General features: G+C 38.3%; 1 protein-coding gene and 1 pseudogene across 1 annotated transcript in view; one reads left to right on the forward strand and one right to left on the reverse strand.

The window, feature by feature from the left end:
- The window catches only part of OPHN1 (oligophrenin 1), a 628,143-nt gene that overhangs the window by 499,957 nt on the left and 112,758 nt on the right, over positions 1-15,428 (reverse strand). The gene's annotated exons all lie outside the window — the stretch shown is intronic.
- Positions 2,519-3,348, forward strand: LOC101351949 (phosphatidylinositol transfer protein beta isoform pseudogene; annotated as a pseudogene).

The following is a 15,428-nucleotide window of genomic DNA, read 5'->3' on the forward strand; positions in this document are numbered from 1 at the left end:
AATTGAGAACCCAGATGTAAATCTATCCACCTATGGACAGTTGATCTTCAACAAAGGACCAAAGTCTATTGAATGGGGAAGAGACAGTCTCTTCAACAAACGGTGCTGGCAAAATTGGATATCTATCTGTAGAAAAATGAAACAGGACCCATACCTCATACTATGCACAAAAACTAATTCAAAATGGATCAAAGACCTAAATATAAAACCTAAAACTATAAAGATCATGGAGGAAAAAGTAGGGATAATGCTATGGTCCTTAATATGTGGCATAAATAGAATACCAAACATAACTAAAAACGCACACACAGAAGAAGATGAACTAGATAAATGGGACCTCCTAAAAATTAAACACTTACATTCGACAAAAGACTTCTACAAAAGAGTAAAAAGAGAACCTACAGACTGGGGAAAAAATTTTGGCTTTAACATATCCGAAAAAGGTCTAATCTCTAAAATTTATAGAAAACTTCAACATCGCAACAACAACAAAAAAAAACAAATAATTCAATTAAAAACTTGGGCAAAGGCTATGAACAAACCCTGCACCAAAGAAGACATTCAGGTGGCTAACAGACACATGAGGAAATGCTCACAACCATTAGCCATTAGAGAAATGCAAATCAAAACTATAATGAGATACCATCTCACCCTGACATTACTGGCAGTAATCAAAAAAAAAAAAAAAAAAACACCCAGCCAAGAAAATCCTGGATCAGATGGCTGCACTGGGTCATTTTACCAAACATTTAAAGAAGAATTGAAATGAATCATTTTTAAATTCTTCCAAAAAACAGAACAGGAGGGAGTACTTCCTAAATCATTCTATGAGGACCGTGTTACTCTGATACCAAAACTAGGTAAAGACACAAGAAAAAAGAAAACTACAGATCAATAACCTTTATAAATACAGATGTAAAATCCTCAGTGAAATACTAGTAAACGGAATCCAAAAGCATATAAAAAGTATTATACACTAAGTCCAAATGAAATATATCCCAGGAATGCAAGGGTGATTCAACATAAGAAAATCAATCAATGTAATACACCATATTACTAGAACAAAGTAAAAAACACATCATCAACTCAATTGATGCAGAAAAGCATTTGACAAAATTCAACACCTATTCATTACAAAGACACTGAGCAAACTAAGAAAAGAAAATGAATTCATCAACATGATTAAGGGCATTTCGGAAAAACACACAGCAAATGTATTCAATGGTGAAAGACTGAGACTCCTAAGGTCAGGAATGAAATAAGGATGCCCACTTTCATCCTGAATACCACTGGCATTCAACATTTCACTGGACACTAGGCGGAGCAACTAAACAACAAAAAGAAATGAAGGGCATGCAAAACCAAAATGAACAAATAAAACTATTTCTATTTGCAGATAACAAGATCCTATATATAGAAAATCCTAAAGAATACAAAAGAAAGCTACTAGAGCTAATAAATGAATTCAGCAAAGTCTCAGGGTACAAGTACAACACACAAAAGTCAGCTGTGTTTCTATACACCATCAAGAAACAATCTGAAATGGAAATTTTTTAAATTCCATTTACAGTAGCATCTAAAAGAATAAAATACCTAGGAATAAATTTTAATAGGTAGGAGAAACATTTATATGCTGAAAATTATAAACCACTGCTGAAGGAAATTAAAGACAACTTAAATAAATGGAAATACATCCCATGTCCATGGATTGGAAGATGTCAATATTATCCAAACCTATCTACAGATTCAACATGATCCCATCAACGCTCCAAAAGCCTTTTTGGCAGAAATGGAAAAGTCAATCACGAAATTTCTCAATTTCATAAGAAGTTGCAAGGGGCTCCAAATAGTCAAAACAATATTAAAAAACAAAGAACAAAGTAGGACTCGTACTTCCTAATTTCAAAATATACTATAAAGATACACGAATAAAAACAGTGTGGTGCTGATATAAAGACAGACATATAGATCAATGGAATAGAAGACATATAGATCAATAGAATAGAACTGATGGTTCAGAAATATGCCCATACATCTATGGATAACTGATTTTTGACAAGGATGCCAAGTACACTCAGTGAAAAAACAACAGTCTCTTCAATAAATGATGCAAAGAAAAATGGGTTTCCACATACAAAAGAAAGCTGGACCCATACTTCACATCATATATGAAAATTAACTAAAAATGATTGATGACCTAAATATAAAAGCAAAAATGCTTAGAAGAAAAGACATTCATAAAACATTAAGACCTTGTTTTCACAGTAGATTTTTAGGGAAGACACAAACAGCAAAAACAACAAAAAAGAGAAAGAAAAATTGGACTTTATCAAAATGAAAAATTTTTGTGCATCAAAGAACTTATTAATGAAATGAAAAGACAACTTACTTAATGGGAGAAAATATTTGGTAACCATATATCTGATAATGATTAATATCCATAATATATAAAGAATTCCTACAACTCAAAAACAGACACGAACAGCACAAACAGGCGGTAGCTGTGGCGGCAGCTGTGAGGGCAAGATGGTGCTGATTAAGGAATTCCATGTGGTTTTGCCATGTTCTGTTCAGGCTTATCAGGTTGAGCAGCTTTATTCTGTTGCAGAAGCTAATGAGAATGAAACTGGTGTTGGAGAAGGAATTGAAGTCTTAAAGAGTGAACCTTATGAGAAAGATGGAGAAAAAGGGCAGTATACACAAAATTTATCACCTAAAGAGTAAAGTTCCAGCATTTGTGAGGATGATTGCTCCTGAGGGCTCCTTGGCGTTTCACGAAAAAGCCTGGAAGGCATATCCCTACTGTAGAACAATTGTAACGAATGAATATATGAAAGATGATTTCTTCATTAAAATTGGAATGTAGCACAAACCAGACTTGGGAACATTAGCAAATGTACATGGTTTAGATCCTAACACATGGAAAACTGTTGACATTGTTCACATAGATATTGCAGATCGAAGTCAAGTTGAACCAGCAGACTACAAAGCTGATGAAGACACAGCATTATTCCAGTCGGTCAAGACCAAGAGAGGCCCTTTGGGACCCAACTAGAAGAAGGAGCTGGCAAACAACCCAGACGGTCCTCAGATGTGTGCTTATAAGCTGGTGACTATCAAATGCAAGTGGTGGGGACTGCAGAGCAAAGTAGAAAACTTCATTCAGAAGCAAGAAAAAAGGACACTTACAAACCTTCATCGCCAGCTTTTTTGTTGGATTGACAAGTGGATTGATCTGACAATGGAAGACAATAGGAGAATGGAAGATGAAATTCAGAAAGAATTAGAAACAATGCGTACGAAGGGTTTGGTTCGAGGCACGTTGGCTGCTGATGTCTAGATGAGTCCCCTGTAGGGTCAAAGACAATATCAAACTGTTTTACGTAACCAAGGTCAAGTGGGGGGAAAAAGTGCAGCCAGTGATGAGGGAAGAATCTGACCAGTATCTTGCAGCGTTGTCATTTCCCAGACGCGTACTTGTGATTATGTACACATGAACAGTTTCTCAACCACATGTGTATATATGTATGTGTGTGTATATCTGTAGCTGTATATAAAATGCATGTAGAGCTACAGATTAAGATACACACACTCGTGTATATATATGTACAAACATTCTGAAGGGATTAGTACAATTTCCCCAAAGTACTATACCTATCTTCAGCAAGAATGCAAAAGAAAATATTTTCAATATATATATCTGGAACAGATTTTAATAATTATCAGAGTAATACCATTAACGGACAAATTGACTGCAGTGTAATACTAGCTGGTATGTTTCATAAATGTCAAGTTGTGGACCTACATATGTGTATATATATATATATATATATATATATAGCCTTTTATTACTTCTCTCTTCTTTTGAATCAGTCTCTTATAAACTGCTATTTTAGGCCCGTCAGCAAACGGACTCCCACAGAAAAATATATTCTAAATTTTTTGGTAACCCAGTGAATCTGGAACATAAACTCTAAATGTATTTATAACTATTTATTTCTGGATGGTCATTATCTTGCAGCCAAATTTGACAATATCTAATAGGAAGAAGTAAATTTACATGCTAATTTTTACTTCTTTGCCCTGAAGGAAAAATCCTTTAAAAAAAAAAAAAAAAACTCCAGTTTTTATTGGCTTTTTGTATTTTAAATTTCAAGTATTTTTCTACATCAAACCAAGCAAAAATGGAGATGATGGTTTGTGATTTACAATAAACACTATACAATTTTCAGGCACCTGTTAGACAAGGAAATTAAGAAATTAATCTTAATAGCATTGTAGGCTGTGTAGAAAAATTGGACATATAGCACCTCTCTGGAGTCTTGTTTCTGAAATGACTGTCTTCTGAAATATAGTTTGGAAACTATGCAAATGGTCTCGATTCCTCACAGCTTACACGATAGGATACAGTGATGACATTTCACTCTTTTCATGTTGAAAATATACCTTCAGTGGAAATGCTGACTTTGAGATAGGAAGAATTTAAGATGCAGCATGAGGCTTGCCTGCACGGGTCAGAGGCCTTGCCGAGGGGCCGGTGCGCCTCCGCCCTGACGGATGTACTCTCGAGTAGGATGTCCATTGGAACGTATCTTGGACAAACATTATGAAAATACTGGTTAGAAGCCACCGCCGCCTTCTCCTTTTATTTTTAAGAAAGGAACAATAGCTAGGGAAGATTTTTATCAGCTTTCTCTGTCCAGATCCAGTTTTCCTCCTGTCAGTCCTGGAAGCGTGAGTAGGATGATACTGTTGAAGCCTTCAGGTCACCAACTGTCTTCTTTAACCTCTTGTACCTCCTAAGACACGTCAGCCCCTTAGTCAAATTGCATTAGTAAGCTGATTCACTGACAGCCCACGCCTCCCTGCTCCTCATTTTCCCACGTGTCCCATGTCCCCACTGAAGTGATGGCAGTGACTTGGACAGGGATGTTTAGGATCACTGCTGCACTGCAATGCCTGTTATCCTTGGCAGCAAACCCCACGTTTCATGTGTCCTCTGTGTACTCAGGGTAAAGACTGGTGTTTACTCTCTGGGCACTGTTGTAAGATAGGTCTTGTCAAAGCATAATCATTGTCTGCAAAGTGTTTGGTGTGGGGAGGATTATTGCTAATTTTGTGAAATAGAGAGTCTAATCCTCCCCTTTTAATGAACTTAAATCTCACTGGCATCTACAGCATCATCGGGAGCTCGGGCGCACGTGGAAATGAGAGCCCAGGGCGTAGATTTTACTGTTTTTCTAACAGCTGTGGGGATTTGAGGTAATGTGTGGTGAATGTAAAATACATAGTTTACTTGGCAGTCTCTCGTGTAAATTACAGTAAAACAAAGTAAATGAAATTTAAACAAAAACTAAATTTGATCACAAAAAAAAACGAACAGCACAAATAAAAAAAGGGAAAAGGATATGAATAAACATTTCTACAAAAATAATTACAAATTACCAATATTGGAGCCACTTCCATGAAGTAAATCAATCTCTCTCTATATATATATATATATATACACACACACATACATACATATATATGTATATATATACACATACATACATATATGTATACATATATAATTGTATATATGTATATACATATATATGTGTATATAGTTGTAGTTGTATTTGGGTGCCATCCAGTTGGTTCTGACTCATAGCAACCCTGTGCACAAGAGAACACTATGCACAAGAGAATGACAACACTGCCCATCTGGCACCATCCTCACAATCAGTGATATGTTTGAGCCCATTGTTGCAGCCACTGTGTCAATCCATCTCATCCAGGGTCTTCCTCTTTTTCACTGACCCTCTACTTTACCAAGCATGATTTCCATCTCTAGGGTCTGGTACTCCTGATAACATGTCAAAAGTATGTGAAACGAAATCTCACCATTCTCACTTATAAGGAGCATTCTGGCTGCACTTCTTGCAAGACAGATTCGTTCACTCTTCTGGCAGTCCATGGTATGTTCAATATTCTTTGTCATCACCGTAATTCAAAGGCATCAATTCTTCTTTGATCTTCCTTACTCACTGTCCAGCTTTCATATGTATATGAGGTGACTGAAAATCCCATGGCTTAGGTCAAGCACACCTTAGTCCTCAAAGTGACATCTTTGCTTTTTAATACTTTAAAGAGGTCTTTTGCAGCAGATTCGTCTAATGAAATACATCATTTGATTTCTTGACTACTGCTTCCATGGGTATTGATTGTAGATTGTGTTGCAGTGGATTACTTAATACGGCCCTTGTAGCCATGGTCTTTGTGACTCACACAAAATGATTGAGTGGGACTGTGCAAATAAGGTATACCTGTGATGGCTGTGGTTACGTATCAACTTGGCTAGGCCATGATACCCATTATTGTGTGGTTGTCCTCAATTTTTTTTATGTGTTGTGGTTCCTGACGTGTACACGTTTATGAGGCAGGACTAGTGTAAGGTGTGTCTTGGGTCAAAGCCTTGCAGAAAGGCATGACTCAAGCCCCACCCTTACTAACATTATACCTTTCCTTGGGGTGTGTGTGCCCTGCACCTCAGATACACGTGTGTGTCCTAGCGAGGCTCTCTCTCTCTCTGTATCCGGTTCCGGGGTCCAGGTTCATAATTAATTGACATCCCCAGAGGCTTGCTATCTGACCTGCCGCTTCTGGGATTCGCCGGCCTCCACAGCCCCTTGGGTTGGCAGCCAATCATGTGACCTGATTCACCAGCTTCCACAGCCTTGTGAGCCAGCAGCCTGTGGTCTGAACTGCCTGTTTGGGTTCGTCAGCACCTGCAACCACGTGGGTCAGGAGAAGCCTATGCCTGACCCACGAACTTGGGATTTGCCTGCCTCCACAACCATGTGAGCCATTTCCTTTATATGGTTCATGAGTTCAGTGAGACGTTGCAGCAAATTAGGAACCCAAAGACGGGAGGGAGAGTACTGAGCGGTGAGGGAGAAGTTGATGTTAGAGATGATGGAGACGTACATCATCTTGGAAAAGTTGGACATTTGGGACATCTTTAACCTCTGCCTCATATAAACCAGCTCTGTGCTGATCCTTATAAAAGAAATTTTTCATGTATGGATCCAAGTAAACTGAAATCCTTGACAATATGTTTTCTGTTTATCATGATGGTGCTTATTTGTCCAGTTGTGAGGATTTTTATTTTCTTTAGGTTGAGGTGTAATCCATACTGAAGTCTTTGGGTTCTCTAGAGAAGCAAAACCAGTAAAGTGTATAAATATACAAAGAGAGAGATTTATATCAAGGAAATGACTCACGCAGTTGTAGAGGCTGGAATGTCCCAAGTCCGTGGGTCAGGATAGAGGCTTCTCCTGATTCACATAGCTGCAGGGGCTGGCGAACCCATGATCAGCAGGTCAGAGAGCAGGGCTCTTGCTCACAGGCTGTGAAGACTGATGAATCCCAAGATCAGCAGGCAAGACTACAGGTAAGCTGCTAGCTCAAATTCCAAGAACCAGAGATCAGATGAACAGGAGCCAGCTGCAGGATCCAGAGCGAGCAAAAGCCTGCGAGACTTGCCAGAATGTCCACTTATATTTGATGCAGGCCACACCCCCAAGGAAACCCCCTTTCAACTGACTGGCTATTCACAGCAGATCCCATCATGGAGGATCACATTATATCAGATCTCATCATCGGAGTGATCACATCATCATATGACTGTCAAACTACATCATAACTCCCAAACCACTGAGAATCATGGTCCAGTCAAGTTGACACACAACTTTAACAATTACAGCATCTCTTAGTACTTATATGCCCTGTGATTAAAGTCAACGGAAAACTACAACTTAATTCAGACTACTTACGGCCCAGACCCTTCAGGAATAAAGGTTTGGGTTTCAGCCACCCAATCAGGCAAATACCATAACGAGCTGAAGTGCTTACTGAGGGCAAATGGAATATGGAATAGGTAGTGGGAGAAGGCAGTTATAAATACCAGCTATGACCACATGATAAGTTGCAGAAATGAGGACTATAATTGTTATCAGTATTTCTTCCTTGTTTTGTTATATGATTGTGTGTGTGTGTGTGTGTATCAAATATCTTTGTTTTCTTCACTCCTTTATCCCATTGTTTTTGTTGTCGTTGTTCTGTTAGGTGCCATCAAGTCGAATTTGACTCATAGTGACCCCATGTGACAGAGGATAACTGTCCCACAGGGTTTTCTTGGCCATAAACTTAACAAAAGCAGATTGTCAGGTCTTTCTCCTTTGGAGCCCCTGGATGGGGTCAAACTACTAACCTTCCGGTTAGCAGCCAAGTGATTAACCATTTGCACCACCAGGCTCCTTCCTTATCCCATTTATTATTATAAAATGTAAGATGTAAAAGGGGTTAGTGAATATTCAATTGTACACATTACTTGTATCATGTTAGGAAAAAATATGACTTTATAATTGTCTTTTATTTAGAAATCATGTATGGTTTAAGGAGATGTGTATAGGTGTCAAATTGACAAGGGGTAGACCGTGATAGTTAATTTTATGTTTCCACTGGGCTATGCTATGATTCTCAGTGGTTTGGCACAGTGGTTTGGTTGCTGTTTCATAATGTAATATAATGTAATCACTTTCCATGATGTGATCTGAGGTGATCAACAAATTAGCTGAAACGGGAGTTTCCTTGGGGGTGTGGTCTGCATAGAGAATATAAATGCATGTTCTGGCAAAGCTCACTGTCTCTATTGGCCCTGCAATCTTCTCATAGCCTGACCTCTGGATCTTGGGACATAAGCCTGCAGAAGTCTCCAGTCTGCCACCTGACTTGCAGATTTTGGATTTGTCAGCTACTGCCATTACATGAGCCAGCAGAGGTCTCCAGCCTGCTGCCTGACCTACAGATTTGGGACTTTCCAGCCTCCACAATTGCGTGAGCCTTTTCCCTGAAGTAAATATCTCTCTCTGTGTATGTATGCATGTGTGTATATATGAATGTATCTCGTTGGTTTTGCTCCTCTAGAGAACCCAACTAAGACAGGTTTATTTATGAGATTTTTAAAAAAAAAAGGTTTAGAATAAAATATTATATTGCTGCAGAACGAGAACTTGGTTTTCTCTCTGCTAAAATGAGAAAATTTTCTTGCATTATTAGTCTGCTCTTAGTAAGAGGTTGTAAAGTTTATTCTTTACCTACTGTGTAATCTGTTTATGGGAGTCCCTGGGTGGCTCAATCAGTAAAGCGTTCTGCTGCTAACCAAAAGTTTAGAGGTTCACGTCCACCCAGAGGCACCTTGGAAGAAAGACCTGATAATTCAGTACTGAAAAATCATCCATTAAAACCCTATGGACCACAGTTCTACTCTGATATACATGGGTCGCCATGAGTTGTAATTGACTCGATGACAACTGGTTTACCTCCTGCTTACTCAAAGTGTAGTCACCAGACCTAATGAATCAGTCTTCAAATTGACAAATCCCTGGGCTAATGCACATAAATGCATGAACACCAGTATTATAGCTAGCCCATCAATTTAGTAAGGCCTGGTACTGGTTTAGGAGTATAAAGACTACCTGAAGGTGTGGCCCAACCTACTCCATTTATGGAAAGGTAAAATTTGTATTCTAAATTATTTGATACTGCACTGTTTAAACATTATTCTAAGAATGGAAAAAACAGAACTTCTATGAAAATCTAACCACTTCCACTGATCAACCAAGGGCTGTTGTCTCAGCTGCACATTTAAAAGAGGCACCAAGAAAAGTATGTGCACAATTCATGTAAGAAATAATAAACAAACACATAGAATGTTAATTAGAGAAGAGAATACTAAAATAGCAGAGAGGATTTTTGTTTTTAAAGATGAAATTTTATGCTTATAAGGCTGAAAGAAAACACATATACTCGAAAACTAGTGCTGATACTATAAATTACCATATCCTATGACACTCATAGGAGTCCCTGGATGGTGCAAACAGTTAATATGCTCAGCTGCTATCAGAAAGGTTGGAGGTTCAAGTCCACCCAGAAGCATCTCTGAAGAAAGGCCTAGCGATCTACCTCCAGAAATCAGACACTGAAAACCCTACAGAGCATACTTCTTCTTTGGCATGCACAGGGTCACCATAAGTCAGAGCTGAAATGATGGCAACTGGTATAGCATTCATTTGTTCAATGAATATTTATTCAGTATTTACCTTGCATCAAGTACTGTTTTAGAAGCCAGAGATATGATAAGGATCAAGACAAACACTGTTGCTGCCCTACTAGAACTGATAATCCATTAAGGGGAAAACCGTTGCCATCAAGTCGATTCCAACTCATAATGACCCTATAGGACAGCGCAGAACTGCCTCATAGGGTTTCCAAGCAGCAGCTGGTGGATTCAAACTGCCAATCTTTTGGTTAGCAGCCAAGCTCTCAACCACTACGCCACCAGGGCCCCCTCCATTAAGAGAAAAATAATAATAATACTTCCTATTATAACAATGTGCTAAACACATTGTATAGATTTTCTCATTTAAACTTCAAATAACTCTGTGAAGTACAAATTTTATATCCATCTTACAGATAAAGAAACTAGGGGTCCAAAAGGGGAAGACACTTGCCATAGGTCACACAGTTGGTAAGTGGTACAGCCAATGCTCTAAATGAGTTTCATCTCATTCCAATCCTCCTGCTTTCTACCATGCTACAAACTCCATCCCTAGAGATTGGAGTTTAGCTTGGAAAAAGTCTCCAAAATGTCCATATCCTTTGACCTAATAACCCTAAGTGAGAATTTATATCCTAAGGAAATAATTTTAAATAAGAATAACAATTTATATAAAAATACTCATAGCATCACTTATAATAGCAAAACCAAAAATGAAAACAATCTAAATGTCCAAAAAAAGGAGGTAAATAAAATCACGAAAAATCTCAGCGGAGATGGATTTAAAACACGAGCTCAATTTCCCAAAAATAACCCTCTAAGTTGGCAAGCTTTGAATAAACTCTGTAAATTAGATACTAGTATTGTATCAATGTTTATTTCCTGATTTTGATCATTATACTATGTTTATGAGAGAAAATGTCATTGATTCTAGGAAAAATGCACTGAAATATCTAGAGTTAAAAGGACATCATGTCTGTAAATTACTCTTAAAAGTTTCAGAAAAAGAAATTACACACACAGGCACACAGAGAATAATTAAGTAAATGAGGGAAATACTAACATTTGAAAAACCTAGGTGAAGAGTATGAAGTATATACAGGAATTCTTTGTACTATTTTTGCAACTAGTCTATAAATGTGAAGTTATTTAAAAACATGAAGTTAAAGAAAAGCCTCAACACTGTGAAGGAAATAAGCCATAATATTTATAGTGATTGAACTAGATGATGGCATTCTGAAGTGATTTGTTTTCCTCTTCTTATTGTCCAGGTATTTTTATGTTGTTACATTATATTTATACTGGAAACATGCATACAAAAACAAGTACATAAAACACATATTAATAAAACTGGACAGGAACATAGAAAAATAAAAAAGCTCTGCTTATGGGTAAAAACCTTGGTGATCTACATTCAAAATATCAGTCATCGAATACCGTATGGATTTAACTCACAAAAAAAGATCAGACTTACTGGCCTGATAGAGGCTGGAGAAACCCCGAGAGTATGGCCCCTGGACACCCTTTTAGCTCAGTAATGAAGTAACTCCCGAGATTCACCCATCAGCCAAAGATTAGACACCCCCATAAAACAAAAGCAGACCAACGGGGCACAACAGCCCAGGGACAAGGACTAAAAGGAAGGAGGGGACAGGAAAGCTGGTAATAGGGAACTCAAGGTTGAGAAAGGACAGTGTTGACATCTCGTGGGCTTGTTAACCGTTGTCATAAAACAATATGTGTACTAACTGTTTAATAAGAAACTATTTGTTCTGTAAACCTTCATCTAAAGTACAATAAGAAAAAAGAAAACCCTATAGAGCACAGTTGTTCTCTGACATACATGGGGGCAATAAGTTGGAATCAACTAGACAGCAACTGGTTTATGGGTAAAAATATTTTTTAATGTTATATTTAAATAGTAAATAAACAAATATACTTTTTAATAGAACCATAAAGACTACTATCAACAGAGGTGTAAACTGCATGGCCTTGAAACACACATACTGTTATATCTGGAGGCATCCCGGACGAAATAAAACAGGAGTGGAATCCTCTGAGCACTGAAGGAAAGGCACAGTTCTGAGAACTAATGAGCTGAAGAGAGAGGTAACCAAGAAGACGAACCTCTATTAATGTTGTTATTGTTATTAGATGCCGTCAAGTTGGTTCTGACCCACAGTGACTCTATGTACAACACAACGAAACACTGCCCGATACTGGTCCCGCCTCACAATTGTTATGCTTGAGCACATTATTGCAGCCACTGTCAATCCATCTCATTCAGGGTCTTCCTCTTTTTCGCCGAGGCTGTACTTTACCAAGCATGATGTCCTTCTCCAGGGACTGATCCTTCCTAATAACATGTCCAAAGTATGTGAAACGTATTCTAGCCATCCTTGCTTCTAAGGAACATTCTGCCTGTACTTCTTCCAAGACAGATTTGTTCGTTCTTTTGACAGTCTACGGTATATTCAATATTCTTCACCAACACCATAATTCATAGGTGTCAATTCTTTTGGTCTTCCTTATTCATTGTCCAGCTTCACGTGTACATGAGATGACTAACAACACTACGGCTTGGTTCAGGCACACCTTAGTCCTCAAAATCATGTCTTTGCTACATCATTTGATTTAACTTTGTGTGTGGGTGTGTTTTACGTGAAAGTTTATATAGCAAAAATTAGCTTCTCATTCAAAAACTTATACACAAAATGTTTTGTGACATTGGTTGCAATCCCCATAATGTGTCAGCACTCTCCCCTTTTCCCTTTACACCCCAGGTTCCCCGTGTCCATTCGTCCAGGTTTCCTATCCCTTCCTGCCTTCTCATCCATCTTTGCTTTTGGGCAGATGTTGCCCATTAAGTTTCCTGTACTTGACTGAACTAACAAGCTTGTTCCTCCTGTGTGTTATTGTTTGCTTCATAGCTCTGTCTATTATTTGGCTGAAAGGTGGACTTTGGGAATGATTTCAGTTCCAAGTTCAGTTATGTCAATAGTTTCGGGGGTCCATCAAGTCTCTGTCAGACCAGTAACATTGGTCTTTTTTTCTCAATTTGAATTTTGTTCTACATTTTTCTCCTGCTCTATCCGGAACACTCTATTGTGATCCCTATCACAGCGATTGGTGGTGGTAGCCGGGCATCATCAAGTTCTTCTGGACTAAGGCTGATGGAGGATGTGGTTCATATGGCCCATTACTCGTTTGGACTGATATTTTTCTTACATCTATGGTTTTCTTCATTCTCCTTTGCTCCAAACGTAATGGGACCAATAAATGTACTTTAGATGGATGCTTCCAAGCTTTTAAGATCCCAGACTCTACTTACCAAAGTAGAATGTACAACATTGTCTTTATGAACCATGTTATGCCAATTGACCTAGATGTTCCCTGAGATCACATTCTCCAGCTCTCAGACCCAGTAACACCATCCCTCAAGGTGTTTGGATGTGTCTAGGAAGCTTCTGAAATTGATCAAACATGCAATCAGGATGCAGTGATAATTACTGGTGATTGGAATGCAAAAGTTGGAGACAAAGAAGAAGGACTGGCAGTTGGAAAATATGGCCTCTGTGACAGAAACGATGCCAGAGATCACATGATAAAATTTTTGCAAGACCAATGACTTCTTCCTTGCAAATACCTTTTTTCACCAACACAAACGGCAACTATACACGTGCACCTCACCAGATGGAATACACAGGAATCACACTGACTACATCTGTGGAAAGAGACGATAGAAAAGCTCAATATCATTAGTCAGAATAAGGCCGAGGTCGACTGTGGAACGCAACATCAAATTGCTTATACGCAAGTTCAAGTGGAAACTGAAGAAAAGTAGAACAAGTCCATGAGAGCCAAATACGACCTTGAGCATATCACACCTGAATTTAGAGACTATCTCAAGAATAGATTTGATCCATTGAACATTAATGACCAAAGACCAGAGGAATTGTGAAATGACATCAAGGACATCATACATGAAGAAAGCAAGAGGTCATTAAAATGACAGGAAAGAATGAAAAGACCAAAATGGATGTCAGAAAAGACTCTGAAACTTGCTCTTGAATATCAAGTAGCTAAAGCAAGTGGAAGAAATGATAAAGTAAAAGAGCTGAACAGAAGATTTCAAAGGGCAGCTCGAGAAGACAAAGTATTATAATGACATGTGCAAAGACCTGGAGATAGAAAACCAAAAGGAAAGAACATGTTCGGCCTTTCTCAAGCTGAAAGAAGTGAAGAAAATATCCAAGTCTCGAGTTGCAATATTGAAGGACTCTATGGGAAAAATAATATTAACAACATAGGAAGCATCAAAAGAAGATGTCACTATTCCAAAAGAATTGGTCGACATTCAACCATTTCAGGAGGTACCATATGATCAGGAACCGATGGTATGGAAGGAAGAAGTTCAAGCCGCACTGAAGGCATTGGCAATAAACAAGGCTCCAGGAATTGACGGAATACGGATTGAGATGTTTCAACAAACGAATGCAGCATTAGAAGTGTTCATTCATCTATGTCAAGAAATTTGGAAGACAGCTACCTGGTCAATTGACTGGAAGATATCCATATTTATGCCTATTCCAAAGAAAGGTGATCGACAGTATGCAGAAATGATGGAACAAAATCATTAATATCACACGAAAGTAAAATTTTGCTGAAGATCATTCAAAAGCAGCTACAGCAGTATATTGACAGGCAACTGCCAGAAATTTCAGCCAGATTCAGAAGAGGACGTGGAACAAGGGATATCACTGCTGATGTCAGATGGATCCTGGCTGAAAGCAGAGAATACCAGAAAGAAGTTTACCTGTGTTTTATTGACTATGCAAAGGCATTCGATTGTGCGGATCATAATAAATTATGGATAACGCTGTGAAGAATGAGGAACTTGTACATAGATCAAAAGGAAGTTATTCAAACAGAACAAAGGGATACTGTGTGGTTTAAAGTCAGGAAAAGATTGTGTCAAGGTTGTATCCTTTCACCATACCTATTCAATCTGCATGCTGAGCAAATATTCCAAGAAGCTGGACTATACGAAGAACGCAGCATCAGGATTGAAGGAAGACTCATTAACAACCTGCATCATGCAGATGACACAACCTAGCTCGCTGAAAGTGAAGAGGACCTGAAGCACTTACTGACAAAGATCAAAGACTACAGCCCTCAGTATGGATTACGCATCAACATAAAGAAAACAAAAATCCTCACAACTGGACCAATAAGGAACATCATGAAAAACAGAGAAAATATTGAAGTTGTAAAGGATTTCATTTTACTTGGATCTATAATCAACACTCATGGAAGCAGCAGTCAA

Source organism: Trichechus manatus, unplaced genomic scaffold (genome assembly GCF_000243295.1).
Source record: "Trichechus manatus latirostris isolate Lorelei unplaced genomic scaffold, TriManLat1.0 scaffold00070, whole genome shotgun sequence".
Lineage (NCBI taxonomy): Eukaryota > Metazoa > Chordata > Mammalia > Sirenia > Trichechidae > Trichechus > Trichechus manatus.